Below are 22,502 nucleotides of genomic sequence, written 5' to 3' on the forward strand. Positions count from 1 at the left end.
GTTTAATGCAGTAGACCCTTGCCATGTGGGGAGTTGTATTTGCAGTCTAGAATTTATTTGAAGTTCTGTGACATGCTTTTCTTGAGGCACAAATTGGAATCACACAGGCTTCGGGGGAGGAGTATATTCATTTATCATCCATGCATTCATTCAACAAATACTTAGTTGACGTTTGTGCAGGAATAATCCCTGAGAGAGTGGAGCTGGTTTGCAGTCCTCTGCCCATGAGCCCAGCCCTGCGGCTCTCTCCTGGGAAGCGTGCACGCCTCTCGTGGGGGAATCGGGCGAGGACTCTAAGTGAGGGGCACCGCGACACGAGTGTCCTGTTTTGCACCCCACACTTCTTTTTCTTTTTCATAGTTCTGTTGAGTTATAACTGAGGTGCAGTACCCTACACATTTTTAATTGTATGGTCTTTTTTTAGAGTTTACTTATTTATTTATTCATGAGAGACACACAGAGAGAGAGGCAGGGACACAGGCAGAGGGAGAAGCAGGCTCCCTGGAGGGAGCCGATGCGGGCTTCGAACCCTGGACCCAGGGGTCACGCCCTGAGCTGGAGGCCGACGCTCAACCGCTGACCCACCTGAATTAGGCGCCCCTTAATTGTCTAATTCGATTAGCTTTCACATATGTATAAATCCACTAAATCTTCACAATCAAAATAATGAACGTATCCATCATTCCCAAAAGCTTCCTCGTGCCCCTTGGTGGTCCCCTCTCCCCATCTCACCCTCCAGCTCATCCCCAGGCAACCCCCGATCTGCTGTCACTAAGCCCTTTCGGGTTAGTGTGTGGCTTCCAGAATTTTACACACATGCAGTCAAATGTACTCACTCATTGTCTTGTGTCTGGCCTTTTGCATTTGGCATAATTATTTTGGGATTCATTCGTGTTACTGTGCGCATCACCAGTTAGCTCTCTACTGCTGAATAGGGCTCCACGGTGTAGCTAGAGCGCGTTTCCTTTGTCCTTCATCTGTTGATGGCCATGTGGCTTGATGCCCAGTACAGCTCCTGTGAACAGTCGAGTGTGACTCTTAGTGTGGGCACACCGTTCACTCCTATCGAGCAAGAATCTAGGAGGGGAAGGGGCGAGTCCTATGATGCGTATATGTTCACCCTTTTAAGAAACTGCCGAATTGTTTTCATTTTACAGCACCAGCACCAGTGAGGATGGCAGTGGTTCCTTTCTTTTAAATGCTCTTAACAGTTGAGCCAGTACTTTTAGACTCTTCCATGCACACATGTAATTTTTATTGAGATATGATTGACATATACCATTACATTAGTTTTTCGTGTACAACATAATGATGCAGTATTTATATAAATTTCAAAATGATCCCCACAATAAGTCCGGTTAGCATTTATTACCACACGTATCACATATTTTTGTTCCTGTGATGAGATCTTTTAAGATCTACTCTCCCAGCAGCTTTCAAATATAATACGGTATTAACTATAGGCAGCACACTGTACATTATCCCCATGACTTATCTATTTTATAAATATTTTTGGGAGCTTGTACCTTTTGACAGTTTTCACCCATTTTGCTCACCACCCCCTGCTTCTAGCAACCACCAATCTATTGTCTGTATCTGTATATTTAGTTTTTTGTTTTTTATTTATTTTCATATTCCACATACAAGAGAAATGATAGAGTATTTGTCTCTGTCTGATTTATCTCACTTAGCGTACCACCTTACAGGGCCATTCGTGCTGCAAATGGCAAGGTATTCTTTTACAGTGATTCTTTTTTTTTGTTTTTTATAGATTTTATTTATTTATTCATGAGAGACACAGAGAGGCAGAGACACAGGCAGAGGGAGAAGCAGGCTTGATGCAGGGAGCCCGACATGGGACTCGATCCCAGGGTCCCCGGGGTCAGGATCTGAGCCAAAGGCAGATGCTCAACCACTGAGCCACCCAGGTGTCCCTACAATGATTCTTTATCAACAGTTATTCTTTATTACCTCAAACACTTCATATCATCAGTCTTTTTAATTTTAGCCATTCTAGTGCATGTGTATTGAGTAACTTAATATATTTTTAATATGCATTTCACCCAAAGTAACGATAGTGAGTTTATTTGCCATCCCTCAATCTTTTTTGAAAAATATCCATTCAAATCTTTGCCCTCTTTTTATTGGGTTGCTTTTCTTTTTATTATGAGTTGTAAAGTTCTTTTACATATTCCAAATACAAGTCCTTTCTTGGATATATGCCTTGCAAATATTTTCTCCAAGTCTGTGGCTTGCTCTTTAATTTTCATAACAAGTTTTATTTATTTATTTTTTTAATTCTTTTTTCATAACAAGTTTTAAATTTCAGTGAAGCCTAACTTGTTTGTTTTTATCTTTTATACTTTGTACATTTTCTGTCCTATTTAATCAATACCTCACTAATCCAACTAAGATTTTCTCCTGTTTGGTCTAGAGAGTCTATGGTTTTAGCTCTTACGCCTGTGTCCATCACCCATTTTAAGTTAATTGTTGGATATGGTGTGAGGAAATGGTTCAATTCCTTCCTTCCCTCCCCAAGTGTTTCTTCTTTTCTTTTCCTTTCTTTCTCCCTTCCTTTCTCTTTCTCTTTCTCTTTCTCTTTCTCTTTCTCTTTCTCTTTCTCTTTCTCTTTTCTTTCTTTCTTTCTTTCTTTTTTTCTTTCTTTCTTTCTTTCTTTCGTTCTTTCTTTTCTTTCTTTCTTTCTTTCTTTCTTTCTTTCTTTTCGTCTTTCTTTCTTTCTTTCATCTTTTTTCTTTCTCCTTCTTTCCTATTTTTTTTCTTCACGTATGGTTATCCAATTGTTCCATCACCATTTGTTGAAAAAGTTGCCTTTCTCTATTAAATTGCCTCGCACACTTGTCAAAACTCAAATGCCCATTGTGGGTTTATTTCTGACCTATATACTTTTTAATACTTATACCACAGTATTTTAATTATGAGAGCTTTACAATGACACTTAAAATGATACAGCCTAAGTCCTTCAAATTTGTTATTTTTCAAAATTGTTTTGATTATTCTAGGTCTTTTGCATTTTTGTATCAGTTTCAGAACCAGGTTGCCAATTTATATATATATTTTTGAAAGCTTGCTGGGATTTAACTTAGATTGCATTAAATTTAGATTATTTGGGGGTAATTTCTGTCTTAATAATACTGAATCTTTCAATCCATGCACATAGTATGTTTCTCCTTTCATTAAGTCTTTAATTTCTTTCAGCAATATTTTATAGTTTTCGGAGTACAGGTATTGCACACCTATTGCCAAATTTCTTTCAGTGTGTCCTATTTTTACACTCTTGTAAATGATACCATTTTCCAAACTTCCAATTGTTTGTTGCTAGTACCTATGAAAATGCAATTGATTTTTAAATCAATATTGTATCTTAAAACCTTGCTAAGAGTTTAAAAATTATTTCTTTTTTAAAGATTTTATTTAAGTTCAAGTTAGTTAACATATAGTGTATTATTCGTTTCAGCGATAGAATTTAGTGATTCATCCCTTGCATAAAACACCCAGTGCCCATCACAGCAAGTGTCCTCTGTAATGCCCATCACCCAGTTACCCTATCCACCCACCTCCTCTTCCCCAAGCAACCCTCAGTTTGTTCCCTATACTTTAGAGTCTCTTATGGTTTTCCCCACTCTCTGTTTTTATCTTATTTTATTTTTCCCTCCCTTCCCCATGTTCATTTGTTTTGTTTCTTAAATTTCACATGAGTGAAATCATATGGTTTTTAATTATTTCTAAGGATTTTCCACATAGATAATCAGGTTGTAGGCAAATAAAGATAGTTTTACTTCTTCCTACCCAATCTGCCTATTTCACTGGTTAGTACTTCCAACACAATCCTGAGTAGAAGGGGTAAGAGCAGACATTGTTGTCTTATTCCTGATCCTGGAGGAAAGCAATCCATTTTTCACCGTAAAACGTGAATTTACCTGTAGGTTCTTTGTAAATGCCTCTTATCAGATTGAAAATATTTGCTGGAAAAAAAAAGAAAAAATTTGCTGAGAATTTTTTTTAGAAATGAATTCTGTCAAATGTTTTTATGAATCTATAGAGGTGAACGTATGGTCTTGTTTGAAGTCTTTCTTTCCTCCTGTCAACGTGGTGAATTACATTAATTTTTGTATGTTAAAGCAACCTTGCATTCCTAGGATAGACTCCACTTGTCTATGATGTATTACCCTGTTCTATGTATTACTGGATTCAGTTTGCTAAAAATTTTATTTGGAATTTCAGAGTCTGTTTTCATGTGGGGTGTTTGTGTATGGTTTTCCTTTACTATAATATATTTGTCTGTTTTGATATCAAGGTAACACTGGAATCAAAAAATGAGTCGAGAACTCCATTTTCTGGAGAAAATTGTGTTTAGTATTAATTCTTCTTTAAATATTTGGTAGATTCACCAATGAAATTACCTAAGCCTGGAGGGTGTGTGTGTGTGTGTGTGTGTGTGTGTGTGTGAGAGAGAGAGAGAGAGAGATAGAGAGAGAGAAGGCTTTAAACTGTCCATTCAATTTCTCTAGTCTAATGTTAATTTTACCCCCAATACCCTTTGAGTATCTATCTGATGCCTCATGTGCTGAGGTTTCCCCACTCTAGGTGTTGGGAGCATGAAATATTCCCAGACTGTGTGATTCCCCACAAATTGCTACCTCTGCCCTCTGAGAGGTCCTTCTAGTCTCAGGTTATTTCTCACTCACATGCACCAATTGGCATTTAGCTGATGACTTCTGGGACTCTCTCTCTCTCTCTCTCTCTCTCTCTCCCTCTCTCTGTGAAGCTGTCTTCTTTCTGATGCACTGACCCCTAAATGTAAGTTACTTGACCTCCTTCATATCTCCCAACTCTATCTTCTCAATTTAGGGAGATGGCCAGCCTTTGCCTGGGTTCCCCCTCCCTGTCCTGCAGCCTGCAAATTCTGTCCGGGCAGTACACCAGGAAACCATAGAGGTCAGCTGTTTGTTTCCTTCTCTCAGTGATCACTTTCCTGTGCCGCTTGTTGTCCAATGTCCAGAAAAAATAGTTTTACACATTTTTGTTCAGAGCTTTTGTTATTTGAAGTGGGAAGATAAATCTGGTTTTTGGTTAATTCATCCTGGCCAGAAGCATCAATCCCTTATGTATTTCTATTAGTATAGAATAAGATTACTTTGGCCCCCTTTTAAAAGTCAAGTTCTTACTGAGCTTGCCATCTATCACAACCCATAGGTTTTTCATTTCTAACATTCAAATTTGTAGAAAGTAAGCCCTTTCTGATCATATACAATTGACTGATGAACTTAAAGTCAGCTCTCACATTTACTCTGTTAAATTTCTTCACATTGGGTCAGCCCTGGTGGCCCAGAGGTTTAGTGCTGCCTGTAGCCTGGGGTGTGATCCTGGAGACCTGGGATCAGGTCCCATGTCAGGCTCCCTGCATGGAGCCTGCTTTTCCCTCTGCCTGTGTCTCTGTCTCTCTCTCTCTCTCTCTGTGTCTCCCATGAATAAATAAATAAAATCTTTAAAAAAATAAATTTCTTCACATTGATTTTGGTCCTTAGGTCTTCCTGAATCTTGTGTCTACCATCCATTCTACTGTCTTTCTCATTATGAAATGAATATTTATCAGTACCAATTATGTGCCTGGCATTATTTTAGTTGATACAGAGGATACAGACACAGTTCTTATTCTCATGGAATGGACAGTTTTGCAGTGGGAGGAATACACAATAAACAGATAAAAACAGATACACAACTTAATTATTCCAAGTAGTGGTACATGCTATAAAGAACTGAATGCTCTAGGCACAGAATAACCAGGGTAGGGGGCTGGCTGCCTTAGCTTAGGTTTTCGGGGAAATTCTTTGCTATGGGTCCTTGTTTGCAAACAATAAAAGACAACTCTGCTTAACTTAAGCAGAGAATACATTTTGGGCAAGAATCTCAGGTAGCTAATAGCATTGATACATAGGCTGCAGACCTCAGCTTCAGCAGGACCTACAGCAGGTAAAACACAACCAAGATAAAATCACATAGCAGTCGGCACACTAGCCCCACAATAGCCACCCCGCCAGTGTCCAGAGCACCGTCACTGGACAACCATCACTGTGGTGAACGCCACCAACCTTAGCTACTGCCAGCATTCTCCTGGACTCTCCATGACATCAGAGCTGCTGTGAAAACTACAACCGCCCCTGCCCCCAGGCATCACCATTGTCTTGAGATTTGAAACCCAGAGTGGAGAACAAACTAGTTGCATTTGAGTCATGTGCCCTCATCTTCGTTTCCACAGGCAGGGAAAGAATATCTGACCCTCAGGAACTTCCATGGTGGGAGCCAGGAACCTTCAGTTGCTGAGTAGGTAACAGACAATATCTCTACAGCTTCTTTGAAAAAGTGACACTTGAAGCAGTATCTAAATAATGAGAAAAGGCAGACATATGAAGTTCTGAAGAAGATAGGGGCGCCTGGGTGGCTCAATGAGTTAAGCATCTGACTCTTGATTTCAACTCAGGTCATGATTTCAGGGTTGTGAGATACGGCTCCGTGCTCAGTGGGGAGTCTGCTGGACATCCTGCTCTGCCCCTATCTCTTATATAGTAAATAAACAAATCTTTAAAAGGAAAAGATCTGAAGAAAACACATTTTAGACCAAGAGAACAGCAGGAATAAAGACTAAATGGGGTAAACTTGGTGTTTGTGAGGGATATAAAATCTCTGGATGGCTGGAGCATAGTAGACAGGGGAAAAGAAACAGCAGACAAGATCCAAGTGGTATCAGAGGCCTGCCATGTCCGATCTTAAAGATTATGGAAAGAAATTTGCATAGTATTTTTATTCCATGAGGCAACCATTGGAGGATTGAAGGGTTATAGGCAAGAAAGTGATATGACCCTTGTTTGTGGTATCCACTTAAAATTTAGAAATATATACATATATATTTTTTTATTTAGATTGAAAAAATTTTATAGCAACCTTAAAGAATTTTAGGAAAAATAATTATTGATACTCTTTTCATTTCTGCCTATTCTCTTCAAATGTTGCCCAGATGCATATCTAGTTTTATATATCTGCTCATTGTACCTATATGTTTACATTGTATTCTTTTTACTGAATATTATATACTACACATTGTCCAACTCTAGGGATAATGCAGCATCGCGAATTTGTCTTCACAAATATCCTTTAGGTTGAACATTAGGAAGGAGATTACAGCGTCACAAGATACAAAATTTTATTTAAAATGCAATACGTATTGTCACTGAGGTTTCTGAAAGAGTTGCATTGATTTATAACGCTACTGAAGTCCACAGGTATATTAGTTCCACCAGTTATATAACTGCTGAATTTGCAGCCGTAATATTATCCAGGCTGTTCTCATTTTCATTTCTTCGATAACGAGTGCCACCCAAGCTCAGCGAGGCCACAGGAAAGCAGTGGGTGGGGCAGGAGGAAGAAGTGAGAGAGGAGGCATCGTTTCTCTGGCCCAGCCTCCACCTCTAGGGTTGTGAAATCACAGCCTGACCTACACTCTGTCCCTTCCCTGGGATTCCTGGTGTGTCTTGCCGGTGGTATCTCCTTTGCTGTGGTTCCCACTGGTGGTGGCTTCAGGGTCGGCTCCGTGCCTCAGTGCATGGGTCTTCGTGCCCTCCTCCCCCTCTAGATGGCCCATATGTCCTCGCCGTCTGGACATAGGTGGCTGTTCCCTGCCTCCCTGCTTCTAGTGCTAAGTTACTGAAATGAGGGAATTGCCACCGTCCCCACAGCTACCATGTTTGCTACAAATCTCCATTTTCTTACAGAGATTCAGTCATTCACTCATGTAACAACTAATTATTGATAGTGTATCAGTCAAAATCTCAGCAGTAAACAGGTGGCATCTTCAAACTGGGTAACTGAGAAGAGTTTGATAAAAGGAGTATTTGCAAATATGGACAGGAGTTCAGGAAGCCAAGAAGGGCAAGAAATAGATCCTGCTGCCACCTAAAGGGTCAAGAGGAGAGAGTGGTTACAGAAAGCTTGATGGAAAGGAGCTGTGCCTGGAGAGGGATGAAGGCAATCTCTAGCAAACCAGCAAGGAGGACATCGGGGAAATATGTGCCCCAGTTTCAGCCTCCTCCTTCCCCCTGGCCATAGCCTCCATTGGTTGAATCTGATCAGAGGCCATAAAGCAAAAGAGCCTCTTTAATGGAGTCAGGAGTTGGAGGACACAGCGGCAGCATCATTGCTCATGGAGATAAAACTCCTGGGATGAATGTCCTGAACTTCCGATGACAACTGACATACACAGGAATACAGGCCATGCTAGGGTTGGCCTGGGTGTCTTCAAGCAAACGAGGGCACTGAGGCTGCCAGTGTTTGGAGGGGATGGAGGGAGGAGTGATGGCCTTGTCCGGAGTGGGCCAAGTTCTTGTGCCATCCCTTAACTCTTTGCAATGAGATGTCTGGAGAGGGGCAGTGTTTTCCTGAACACAAGAGATCCGAGGGCTACTTAGACTCACGGCGCTGTGTCCCCTCACCCCATGGCCTCCCACCACCCACTCACTGTCTCTCCATCAAGAACGCGCGTGCCACTTATTGGATAACTAGCCAAGTACTGACTGGTTCAGGGTGCTAGGAATACGGGGATGCATGTATGATTCTTTCCCCCAGGAGGCTTCCAATCAGATGTAGGAAGATCTGGCTATACGGAAGCACATAATTAGAACTCAAAGTAACAAGCACGGCGAGAGAAATACACGGAGGACACTATGGGGGCAGGCGGGATGTCAGGGACTGCACCCTGGGGAGGGATCATGTCTCCTATTGTCAGGGATTCTCTGCTGAGTGCCTACTGGTGAACATGATACTCCGAGATCCTCTGGAGGCCCCCGCTGCTCTGCAAAGTGTGAACTTCCAGCCTGTGGATGCGCCTTTAAATGCATTGGGTGTTTCTCCTTTGATGAATTACGGCTTCTATTCAGATTTTTTCTTATAAATTTAAATCCAGCTTTTTAGGTATTATAGATATTATTCTGTTATATTTGATGCAAATCTTTTTCACAGCCTGATTTTTTCCCCCTTTAACGCGGGTGATGTTGTTTTGCATCGTATGGGTATTTTTAAAGTTTACTTATTCAAACCTGTCATTTGCCAGTCGTTCTGTTTAGACTGTTTATGTTTCCTTATAGGTGAGAACATGATCATTCCTCTGCAGATCTATAAACATTTTATTCTATTTTCTACCAGACTTTCATATAATTCTGAATTATTTAACACTTCCAATCTACTTGAGAATGGTTTTGCATGTCCTTTAACATATGGGCAAGAAATTAATTTTCATCTCAAATGTTTTAATGTTTTCTATATTATCATTCAACTTACTGATAAAGCTTTAGGGAAGTCCAGAGCCAAGTCTGCCACCGAAATCATTAGAAGTGCCCTTTGGGACTTACACTAATCCATTAATCAATACCCTTGATGATTCTCCTGTAAATCAGCCACTCAGTATGTGTATTTTGCGCGGTAATCGTTTTATTCCTGCCATAGATGATAAGTTTCATGAAGGCAGAGATCACTCACACCATCTCCACCACCTAACAAAATACCTTACACATTGTTTACTTGGCACCATGAACATTTGTGGAATGAATAAGTTTTTTAAAAGAGAAAGAATCAAATCCACCCACTGGTTTCATATTCACCTTCCTATAAGTCCACAAGGAAACCATGAAAGGCTATCTGACTTCTATCATTTCCTGGACACACTAATCTTATCAAAAGAGAAAATTAGGTTAGGCTCAATGTATCCCTAGTGGATGCACTCTGACTTGCGCGGCCCTCTTGTCTGAGTGCACATGAAACATTTGCTTAAAAATCCTTTCTAGAACCTTGTCTAAAATCATCAGCAAGCCTTTAGATTTCCAGAATCCATTCTCACCTTGCCCTCACCCCTTTTTGAGCATGAGAACAGGGATCATGTCTTACTTGGCTTGGTTTCCTTTTGGCTGAGCAGCATTCTGAAAAATAAAAATTAGTTGCTTGGTGAGTGTTTCATAAACGAATGAATGAAAAATAATGGGTTATTATCCACTAAAATCTCTTGGACAGCTTAAATGAAATTATTCAAATAAACATGTAATGTTGGGTAATGCACACCAACAAATCAGCTCTGTTCTGTGCTTCTTCTGGATGTGATGTAGAGGCAGCTTTGAAAGTGCTTACTGCCTTAGATGCGATTCACAGAGAAGCAAAAAAAAAAAAAAAAAAAAAAAAAAAAGAGCTAGTCCCTGAAGGGAGTTCTGGGAAAAGTGCTTCCTGGTCAATGTGGCAATCTTCAAGTTTAGGTCCTTTGAGCAAGATGTGACCCAGGAGGCTGGGTAATGTTTGCAGAGATATGGCTTCACTTCCAATTTGCCATTGTTTTAAGGACTTCTTGTTTTATTTCTTTGCCAATAAAAAAAAAAGAAAGAAAGAAAGCAAAGTCGTGTGTGTCACAGCTTCTTCTCAGGTCTGACCCCTGGGACAAGAGTCCAAGTTGAATCACTAGTCTTTGGGTGTGCAGCTAAGAATATTTTTTAAACAAAATGGAATGTATTAGTAAATCGTCTGCCTTTAATCTTTAACTTAATTATTAAAGTTATTGTCCATGGATGGTGTTTAGTACCATTTGTCATAAAGCAGAATCAAGCTAATGTTACCGAAGGTCATGCAGGAAGTCCTCCAGGTTAACAAAGCATCAATATTAAATTGGAATGAGTACATCTGTACTGGAGAGTCTGACCAGCAAGTGCCAGATCTAAGGAGAGGAGTGACTGCAAGGCCAAGGCTGTTCTGTAACGATGTGCGCTAACCAAGGTGACCAGTCCCCTCAGTGGGCCCGGAGACTCACTGGCCCAGGTGAAGAGACATGGGCACTCAGAGCAACCCTTCCACTCTGCAGATGACCAGCAGCAGGGGCCACGAGAGGGTCCTGCTTGCTCACTGGCTCTCTCCAAACCTCCCGTAGGGCCGCTACAAAAACAGGGGGCCACGGGCTGTAGTTTGCTGCCAGAGATGCCCTACACTCTCCACCTTTTTGAAGACTGTTTCTTGATCCTCTTCTGGCTGACACCTGGCTCTCCCTGAGGCCATGTCAGGTGGGCTGGTGGGTATTTACTCCTTATGCTACAGAGCCAGAGATGGAACAGGTGTTCTCCATGTTCCACTTTGTTGCTTGGAGCCTGTGCTCCCTCTAAAAAACAGTCCACTTTGAACCTCACTCATCACTTAGTTCCAGCTCTCCACCTCCCCTCGCTCCTTGAAGATCTTAGCAGCCAATTCACGGTCAGGGTCTTCAAGGTAAGTCCAGTTATTACTCATGTGATTTCAATAACCAGATATTCTTTCCAGTATCCTGGCCTTTTGGCTCCTTCATCTCCTTTCTCCAATGGTTTCGTCCTCCCTTCGATCTCTGCTACTCACTTCTATAGTCATACCTTTGACACTGTCATTATTAATAATTGCAGTGCACCCAAATTAATTTCAGACGTCCTACTTTCTTACCCCCACCTATTAGCTTTTGAGGTTTTTTTTCCCCTTCTGGTATCCCAACACAATCTTTTTTTTTTTTTTTTATCACCAGGACTTTAATTGTATTAAAGTTGCTTTTATCACCTTTCGCTTTTCCACTGCCTTGATGTCCTCTTTCCCTCCCTTCTCCATCCTGTTAAAATTTGAGGGCATATCTTTAAAATCATCCATTTGCATATATACTTGACTCCCCTGCCCTTCTCTCCCTTGTCCTGGCTTGACTAAACCAAAACTCTAGTTAAATTTCAAGTCTGCCTACTGGTTGCTTGGACCCTCATAGCATGGCCAGACTAACGCCCAAACATTCTGACTGATTTCACTTTAAACTCATTGTCAATCGCCTCAAGTGGGCCTTGAGATTGCCTGATACACATCCTGGTTCCCTCACTTTATGTTCTTAGGCAGCCAGTTCATGTCTTCTATCTGTTTAAACCTCCAGCATCTCCTCTCCCATCTTTGCCCTCGGCTGATAGTGTTCCTATGTCACTGAGAAAATAGAAGTGATTCTCCCAACACTATGTCCAGCCATCACCTGCCCGTGCCCATATAGTCTGCCTTCGGATCCCATCCTCTTTGACCTACCCAAGGACATTTACTCAGCATTGTCCCGTTTTTCCTTGAGCACCATCAATTGTCCCCTCTCTACTGGATAATTCTCATTAGCGTACAAGCATGTTGTTATTTTCACATTTCAAACAAACAAACCAACAAACTTCTCTCAGACTCCACTGTATCCCATTTACCTCTTTCCCTTGACAGCAAAACTTAAGAATCGGCTATTTTGCACTGTATGCAGTTTCTCTTCTCCCATTCTCCCTTAAGCTCACACCAGTCAGGCTTTCCTTACCACCACTGCACCAAAGCTGCCCTTATCAAGTCACCAATGACTCCACACTACTCAGGTCCAAGGGGCAGTGCTTGGTCCTCATCTAATTGGTCTATCAGCATCTTTTCTATCTATGTGTATCTGGAGAGTCCACAGGACACCACGTGTCTGAAGTATGGAATGGGGTTCTGATTTTATGAAATTAAATTCGTGGAATATGAACAAACCCATCTATAAGAATGTGTCGTGTAGCTACTCACCCATCTGCCTTCCCTGAGTTAACGATGATTTATGACAGAGCAGTAGTAAGGAATGTTAATTGGCTTCGTTTTAGTATACTTGGATTTCTTGCCAGGACTGTGAATTGATAGGGGGAAAGCTTTAAGGAACACTGAAATTGTTGTTTTCCAACGGAAACAGCTCTTCCATTCTTCCGTCTCTTCCAGTATTGAGAACCACAGGATAGTGTTAGACTTAGAGTGTTCTTACAGAACAACCATCCAACTTTTCATTTGATAGAGAAAGTCCAGAAAGGCTAAATGACCTTCCCCAGAGTCTCACAGGCAATTAGCGACCCATTTGAAATGAAACTTCCCTCCAGTTCAATAACATTTCTATCACACTTGCTGCCTATCTGCTTCCTACAGTTCTCTCAATGTCCACATTTTGTAGTGATACTGTCCATTCACCTTCTAAGGAATCCTTTTATTTTCCTGGGCTGTGCAGGGTCTTTAAATCTGGCATCCTTTCCAACACACTTGCAGCTGATAGGTTTTCTAACAGTTCTTTCAATGTGTCTGCTCCGTACTGATACATTTCATTCACTGTGCAGGAGTCCTATTGTGCTCCTGGATGGTTTGGGATCTTTGGTCCCATCAACGAACATACTTCATTTGTTGGGGCTAAATCTGACAGTGGCTTTGATTTGTTGCTTTGCCCTCAAGTTGTAAGAGAGATATGTTTGGCACAATCCCAGAGTGCATTCCAGGGCCAAATAGAACTCAGAGATGTTCTGGATTGTGCAACCATTCCTAACATAAAATCCTAGACTGGCTGCTTGTCCAGCCCCTCCTCAAATGCACTTTCAGTGCTCCTGATTCCTCACCGTAGGGAGCCCTCTGGCCTCTGAGCAACTTGACTTTGTGACGGGCTCCTGAGCTGGCTGAGTTGTTTTGCAACTAAGTTGTTTTTGTCTTTATGTGTACAGTCCGGAAGATGGAAGGAGAAGGGAGACCGTTCCCCTCCCCAAACACACAATAACAGACCTTTTAGGACATCAAGAGGCAAGGACACCTCAGTGAGATAAGCTAGTTCAAAAGAAACCTTGCTGAGCACTATTACCAAACCCAAAGGAGGACTGTGTCCATGTAAGGAGGGCTCTGAATAGCAGCCATAGAGACAACTAACACTTACCTTGTGCCAAATACTATTCTAGACTCTTTATATGTTTTACATTATATGAATTACATTTTATCGTCATAACTCTATAAATTAGGTACCCCTGTGTCTGGGATACCTGAGGCACACAGAGATTAGGTAGCTGCCAAGTTCACACAGCTAATACAATGGTAGGACAAGATCTGAACCGGGCCCTGCCTCCCTTAACCACTCTATATGCTGGCTTTCTGGAAGCCACAAATAGGAGAACTAGTGTCCACGCTTGGCAGAGCTGGATGAGGACCTGGGGACAAACTGTTTCCCTCTGACCCTACTGGCCAGGCCATCCCTTCAGTGAAGAAGACATCCTCAAGACATCTCAATGAAGGAGCAGTTCTTAACAACATCCATTTTTCTGAATCTCCATCTTTAAATGAACTTTAAGAATATAATGTGGCATCTCACGCAGCTCCTCCTACAAAGGGGGAATGCCCAGGAACCGTGGGCACTCTAGCTTTTCGCTCAGACTCTGCGGGTTTTGGTTCCCGTGCATGTGACAGCTCCTCTGAATTCACCCTGTGGACGCTGACAGATCAGATGCAAGGCTCAGAGCCAGAGGCCCCGATGTAGCGAGAACCATCCTGGGCAGATCCAGGTGCTGATCTCTCTGGAAGCTGCAGACATCTTGGCATCACAAGCCTTTTCCTTTGAAGCTTCAACTGTTCTATCTGCCTTGTTAGATTGGTGGCTTCTTGGTGGAAACTACCATGCTTTAGACGTCTTGATAATCTCAAGACTCTGGAATGTCATTGCCCTGCCCACATCCTTGGGACGTTTGAGTGTTCTTCGGCCAGCTTCCAGCTGTCAGGACTGCATCTCTGTGCTGAGCCGCCCCCCCTCCCCCAAGAATAGCAGAAGACACAGGGCAGACTGGAAGTGCCTGGTAATGAATCTACGCCCCTCCCAGGCATCTTCCACCAATGAGTCTTGGGAACAGGTGTATAAATATCCCAATGTTCTCCTCCCTCAGCGGGGATAAGGCGGAGGTCCCACATCACACCATTTTCCTGCAGGATTAAGTCTCAGTCACCCACACTGGTGTCAGGCCTAATGACACACCCTTGTTGGCTGCTTCCCAGTCCCTATCTCACTTCCTCTGGAGCATCCCAGGTCCTGGAATCTGTGTTTCAGGTTCTGCTGTGGTGGAAACCCAAAATAAGATGAGGGGCAAAGGCACTAATGGTTACAAGAATGCCCCTCGTGGCCGGCGTCATGCTAGGATTGTCGTAGGTGCGACCCTATTCACTGCTCTCCGCAGCCCTGGGATGCAGGAGCTCTTTCGTGGATGCGAAACCTGCAGTGTTCACAGTCACGGAGCTGCACAGCGTGCCAGCCAGACACAGAACACACACCATTCTTTTAGGCCCCATGGCCATCCTGTTTCCATCTGACCCTGTGGCTCAGTCCAGGAATAAAGACTCGGAAAGGTGTGAAATCAGTATGTTGATATTTCTGGAATAGCCTCTGATGATTTGCCGTCTATTACCTATTCCGTGGCTATATCAGCAACAAGAAAACAGGCAGCAACGTAAGCAAGTGTTTTCAAAATACCCTTTTCTCCCCTGTTGTGTCTCCTCATGGAGACTGAGATGCGCCAGAACGACGCTGGGGCAGGCCTGACGCAGTAAGAGGCTGGCCTGTGACACTCTTCACCCACCAGCTGAAGACACAGACACAGAGGCAAGAAGGGAAGGAAGAAGCTGAGGTGTAAAGACCAGCGCCCACACCCACATACCTGGCTCCGTTCCCACAAAAGTGTTTCAAAGCTGTGGTGTAGACATAGCCTGAGAACTCCACATGGAAAGACTGCTCAGTGAAGGTTCGGGGTCTTCTTGTGTTTGGCAAATAAGTGGCCAGATTTCTATTTTTTTGTAGCTTCCCAGGGAAACTAGGAAACTATGCACACACACACACCCCCAGTACCTCTTCTGGGGCAGTCCACCGGCCTTTACTGCACATACATAGACTATCAACTTGGTAACACGTTCTTGTTCTGAAAAAGTTGAGTCTAACAACAGAATTTACCAACCTAATTCTTCAGTCAAACGAACCGCCCCCCCTCTCCACTGTCATGCTTCCCCCGGATCTCAGCACGCAGTGACCCCCTTGATCACGCAAGGACAGGACATTGCCGGTTCTGCGAACTCCCTAGTGATAATTTAGTAAGCGCCTGGCTTCTAGACAGGCCTCGACTCTGAAAGTAAGACAAGTGGGGTTGAACGGGGGCCTCCATCCAGATCACCTATGAAGACCCTCCCTCTTGATATGATGAGATAGATTGTCTGTTAGGGAGTAATTGTCCTATAGCCACTATTGATTAAACGCTGAGAAACATGCTTAGGTTGCATTTGCTGTCAGCCCAACTAGTGATGGCTCATGTCTTCCTATAAATTCTTCTTTTCCAGCTGGGCTTTTTTGTGGTTTAGTATTAAAATAGACACTTCCTAATTAGACAGATCTCTGTCATGAGGATCAATCTGAGAACTTCTGTGGTATTTTCATATTAGATATCTCTTCACAAATCAGCCCTGTGCTCTCCAGCTTTTCTAAATCATAACTCATTGAATAGCTCCTTAAGCAGGCAACAGCCACATAACTAGTAATTAGTGTCCTGTCAGCTGATATCAGCAGCATTAGTTTTTTGCTGCTGACATCAGCAAGTCCATCATATATTTAAAGCTATAGCTACTCATAATTGTGACGAATCCATTCGAAATACCCAATTAATAAGAAGATTTTTTTTAAAGAAATCCATGTTTGGATGAAAATATATAAAACAAATTAAAATAAGAATTATAAGCCAGATTTCAGCACGAAAACAAGTCTGTAAGAGCCCACAGTCCTAGACAGTCTTCCAGGCTCTGGCACAGACATCTATCATAAATCCACAAACAAGTCAGCTCCTTTCTGATTAGAGGATGGAGTTGTTTGGTCAAGGTTATAGAGAACATCTGTTTTAATGACAGAAGTCAGTAGAAGAGCAGCACTTTGAGCCCCTCCATATTTTTTTTATTCGCTGATTGCTCAGTAAAGAGTGATCTTTTTTTCAAATGTTTTTTTTTTATTAAAACTAAGGCAAAATAGTGATTTTTTTCAAAATTTTTTTTATTAAAACTAAGGCAAAATAAGTAGTTGACTCTCATTCTGAAGGAAGAGAAATACCAAGGGAAGGAAGCTTGCATGCATTTGAAAAACTCAAAAACTGAAATTTCATAATATTAACATTATCTCAACAATAGCTGTATGTATAGATTTCAAAGGAGTTACAAATTAACATGCCCCAAATACAGACTGGGAAAGATAGAATCGTTCTGAAAAATTAAATATGAAGAAAAATACCTATTTTGTTTAAAGGCTATTTTATGCCTAGGAAAGAATCCAGGATATAATGATTTTCTTTAAGAAACATACGTCTGTTATTTAACTTCTTCTATTCCCCCAAAATACTATCAAAGTGACATCTATTTTTAGACTTTGTTCTGAGGATTTGCACCAAATTGATGATTGCTACACCTGCAAAGCCTTACCTATCAAATTGAGTTAGCATGAACCAGATCGCAATTGCAACTAAACTTATCAACCTCCAGGAAACTCAGCCTGCTGCCACCAAAATACAAGAGCTAAGATTTAATAAAAGAATCCTGAACAGGTAACATTTTTCTCTCTCCCCAATTTAAGGCAGTGTTTGTTCATCATATAGAAATGGCAAATATGCATGTTGGAAATTCAGAAAACAAATAGTCCAGGAAGCATTTTATGCATCATTTAAAATTATATTTAAACAGTTCCCAGGCTGTAAATTAAAGAAAGGAGAAATTATGTGCCTAAGCTTTCATAAATGTCATATACCAAATTCATAGAAATTAATAACTACAAATCAAATACAATTTATCTTTTTTTTTCATTAAATAAAACAGTAATTCACTAAGTCCAAATGAGAGTTACAGACACTAACACATTATCAGAGGGACAACGACACTGTATTACTAGAAATGTTAGTAACACATTAGATGTGCTGCTCAAATGAACAGGAATAAATTAGAAATAGCATGTCTATTTTATGTCATGTTGATCATTTTTCTTCCTTGTTTAATCCACCCCTTTTTTCTTATAGTTTAACCCTTCTCCTGGGGCAACGAGTGCTACCCATTCATGTCACAAACCAGCTCAGGACTATGCTATGGCTACGAAACCTGGGGCAATGGATAATAGGAATATTTACATTCTTGGGCAAGATCGAGGAATAAAATAGTGATCCTTCGCTAGCCTTTTTTTGTTTGTTGACCTGTACAGACTTCTAACCCTGCTGACAGTTTTGAAAAGAGAGTCTGGCCAAGGGGGGGCAGTCTATAATGGTCTTTGTAATGACCTGCGGCGGACTGTTCCCGGGGACCTCTATGCAGTCCATGGGCTAGCACCAACCGGGGGCACAGTGACATGAGGTGCTGGGATGACGAAGGCCCAGAGGTGTAGGCTACTTTCTTTGTTAAAGATCACCGTTTTTTTTCAGGTCATTAAATTTATGTTTGTTATAATTTAGAAAATACAGAAATAGATTTAAATGTAAAAAATCACTGATCATTAACCACTCAGAAATAACCACTGTTAAATTTTGGCGTGTTTCCTCCTAGTCTTTAAAATACGTGTATGACAAAATTTGAAGGATATCTTATATCCTGCTTTTATTTGTGCGCATGTTTCATCTTGTTTGGCATTCCTCAAACACGTCCTTTTTACTGGCTACTCAGTATTTTATGTACTGTTACACAGAATATGCGTGTGACTCAGTATTATATGTACGGTTTTCTATCGAGTGATCCCCTATTGTTGGACATCTAGGTTGTTTCCAATTCTTTAACACTCTACATGCTGCTATAACAAAAACAGCCTTGCTTGTATGTTCTTGTGTGTATCTTCGATTATTTCCTCAGGATAACTCCCTATTAGGGGAATGCTATTGTTACATATTGCCAAATCACTTTTCGAAAAATGTTATAATGATTCACATGGCTAACATCAGAGATTTAGGGTAAAATTTATTTACAGCTTTGCTGGCACTCAGTATTATACACTGAAAAAAAAAAGAAAATTTAAATAAAATTGGTATTTCTGGGGATACCTGGGTGGCTCACATGGTTAAGCATCTGCCTTCAGGTCAGGTCATGATTTCCAAGTCCTGAGAACAAGCCGCACACTGGGCTCCCTGCTCAGCACGGAGTCTGCTTCTCCTCCCTCTGCTTCTTCCCCTGCTTATGCTCTCTCTGTCTCTGTCTCTGTCAAATGTATAAATTAAAAATCTTTAAAAAATAAATAAATAAAATAAAACTGAGTTTTCTTCTTCATTTTAATTTGCAGTTCCATAGTAGATGAATTCTGAAGCATTATTTCAATAGTTTTATCGTATTTATAGAAATGCACATGATGATTAAGAGAGAAAAATTGCAAAGATATCTACCTAGATATAACCATAGACAATCATTTAAAATTCTTTAACATTTCTGATATATATATAAACATTATATACATATGAAATTATAACCTTTTTCATTCAACAAAATATTTAGTCCTCATCCCATGTCATATAAATATAAAACATTTTATATATTTGCATAGTAGTTCATTTTATACTACATTTATTTAACTAGTTCCCTATTCAGGGCATTTGGGCAATTTTGAAAAAACTGAGTCTTCTATTTTTTTCTTGATTTTAAAATATCTTAAAATTTAAATATTTAAAATAAAATATTCAAGCATCCAGGAAAGTACAAAGAATAGTATAATGAACACTTCTATGTCTAGCACTGAGTTTTAACAAATCCCAACATTTTATTTTTTACCAGCATTCTCCTAAATGAAAAGCAAAACACCAACCTTTTCTTAAATGAAATAAAACAATATAAATATGGTTAAAGCTTCCTGTATACCCTTTTCCAATCATATCACTTTTATTCCTTCCCTGAAGAAAAATTGTTGTATGGTATTCCCAATGAATGGTTTTAAAATGGATTATATCCGTTATTACATGGTGTACAACAGAAACAACATATAGCCTCCTTTTTGTTGTTGTTGTTCTTAAACTTTTAAATAAATATTATTGTACTCTATATATTCTCTAGCTTACTTTTTTCAGCATTCTGTTTTTTTAATCTTTATCCACATTGAAACATGGAGCTTTAGGTCATTAATTTTCATAGCTGCACAGTATTTCACTACATGACTGTATTTGACAATTTATACAGTTGCTCTTATATATTGAAGGTTATTTAGGTGTTTTCCAATATTTTTCTACTACAAATAATGCAGCAATAAATTTCTTATACATTACTCCTTGTGTAAGAGTTCTTTCTGTTAAAGAATATTTCCTAGAAATGGAATTACTGGATGGTAAAATATAAGCATCTTAACTTTGCTATTCACATTGTCCGCCCAGGTTGTTTTTGTACCCCTGACAGTAGCACAGGAGAGTCTCTGTTAGAGTCAGACTTCTTATTCTTTCCAATTCAATAGGTACAAAATGGTATCTCATTTTTATTTTCACAATCCTGATTTTTAGTAAGGTTGAACATCTTCTTATATACTTAATGATCATTCAGTTTTCTTCTGAAAATTGCCCAGTTTTATCTTTTGCCCATTTGTCCATTGGATTGCTTATCTTACTAATTCTTCATAAATTTAATACATGGCAAATATCTTCTAGTCAATAGTTTGTCTTTTTTACATCTGTTGGGGTTTTGTTGTTATTGTTGTGTGATTATTCTTGCTCTTGCTGTTAAATTTTATTATTTTTTATTTTTAAAAATATTTTATTTATTTATTTGAGAGAGAGAGAGAGAGAGAAAGAGCACAAGCAGGGGGGAGTGGCAGACAGAGATGGAGAGAAGCAGATTCCCCACTGAGCAGGGAGCCCAATGTGCTGGGGGGCTGGATCCCAGGACCCCAGGATCATGACCTGAGCTGAAGACAGACACTTAACTGATGGAACCACCCAGGCACCCATTGATGTTAGATTTTAAAATTAAGATGTCATCACATAGATCAATATTTCTTAATGGTTTGGGACCTTATGTCTTATCTAACAAATCCTTCCCTACATTGATTTGTTAAAATAAAACTTTATATCTTTAAAAATTTTGCTTTTCATGTCTAACACTGCAATTCATCAGAATTTTGTGTGTATGTGGTGTGAGGTAGGAGGCATTTCTTTCTCATACAAATTACGTTCGCATGACTTATCAAATAATGATATTGATTTGTGATGCAACCTTTTTTCCACAGTCCAATCTCTGGGTGCTTATATTTTGTTTCATCAGTTTGTCTCTCCTTGCCCTGAAGTTACCCTATCTTAAATATACCTTTCTGATATTAAGTCAGAATTCTCCCCTTTTGTTGTTTAAAATTTTATTTTGGCTCATTTTTGCCCTCTACTTTCTCAAATAAATTTTAGGATTATCTTGTCAAGTTCTGTGAAAAACTCTACTGTAGTTTTCATTAGAGCTGTATTTACTTTTTAGGTGAATTTGGAAGAAATTGACTTACTATATTGTCTTCTTATCCACGATCTTAGAATTTCACTGTTTTTTTCATGTCTTCTTTCATGTTCTTCAACATGAAATTTACAATTTTGTAAATTGTAAATCCAAATTGTCTTCTACACCTTTGTTATGCTTATTCTAAGTACTTACAGTTTTTATCAATCTTATAAGTGATCTTGTTTATCATACTTTCAAACTGATTATTACGTACAGAAATGCTGTAGAGCTGTATTTTCATCTCATATCTAATGTATTCGGCATAGGCCAGATTCCTTTTTTAGGTTGAATTTTTATATTGTCTGGATACTTTTTACACTTCTTTTCATAGGCATTCATGGAGTTTACCTATGAAGACACTTCTGTCTCTTCCTTTCCAGTTCTTATTCCTCTAATCATTATTGCCATCTTATTGACTGTTAAGCAGTAGGATAATACCAGATACCTTATACATTTTTTTCCTTAAAGTTCTAAAACTGCATAGTTAAGAAAAGGATTTCTATTGTTTTTTTATATTTGGCACCCATTATGAGGTTTATTAAACCTTTCGTTTAACACATTTTTATTCAGATCTTACTCTGTGCTAGGAAGTTTTCTAAGTGATGGGAATAGAGTGGTAAATATGACGAAGTTTTTCATGGAGCTTATAAGATAGATAGATAGATAGATAGATAGATAGATGATAGATAGATAGATATTTATCTGCACATGTGTACACACATTTTTTCAGGGATTGATACATAATTTAAAGAAAAGTAGAGTGGTCGGGAAACGCTATTTTAGAGAGTGCATTCAGAGAAGCCCTATCTGGGAAATTAGCATGAAGGCAGAGAACTGGATAAGCCAGGTAGGTTACATGTTGCAGGTTCTGAGATAGAAATCAGTACGCAGATCATGTATTAGGAAGTGCCCTTGGCACCAAAACCTGTGGGAGTGAGACAAAGTGAGGAAGAGTGGGTAGAGAGAGAAGTTGAATTGCAGTGCAGATCTAACAACAGCCTTGTCCATTTTGATAGGGAGCTGGAGGGTTGCAAAAAGCCCATTCAGGGGCTGGAATAAGTGGGAGTAGGAAGACTTGGCCTTTGTACCCTTGCAAGGCTCAGGCATTAGATATGGCTTTCCCAGGAAATAGCATGACCACGAACAAGGTGGTTTCTTTGGGTAAGGCTAAAGAG

General features: G+C 40.1%; 1 protein-coding gene across 14 annotated transcripts in view; it reads left to right on the forward strand.

Moving 5' to 3' along the window:
- Window positions 1–22,502, forward strand: part of LOC144291444 (uncharacterized) — a 203,616-nt gene that overhangs the window by 154,218 nt on the left and 26,896 nt on the right. For 2 of the 14 annotated variants that reach the window (XR_013358714.1, XR_013358712.1), the window contains one exon: window positions 4,870–5,479. The exons of 9 other annotated variants lie outside the window; for them this stretch is intronic. The gene's annotated coding sequence lies outside the window, so the exon portion shown is untranslated. Of the gene's footprint in view, window positions 1–4,869; window positions 5,480–6,277; window positions 6,343–17,269; window positions 17,448–17,912; window positions 21,295–22,502 lie in introns of those variants that run through there. 3 more of the 14 variants (XR_013358713.1, XR_013358710.1, XR_013358709.1) reach the window with 3 other exon arrangements.

Source organism: Canis aureus, chromosome 20, assembly GCF_053574225.1.
Source record: "Canis aureus isolate CA01 chromosome 20, VMU_Caureus_v.1.0, whole genome shotgun sequence".
In the NCBI taxonomy this organism is placed as follows: domain Eukaryota; kingdom Metazoa; phylum Chordata; class Mammalia; order Carnivora; family Canidae; genus Canis; species Canis aureus.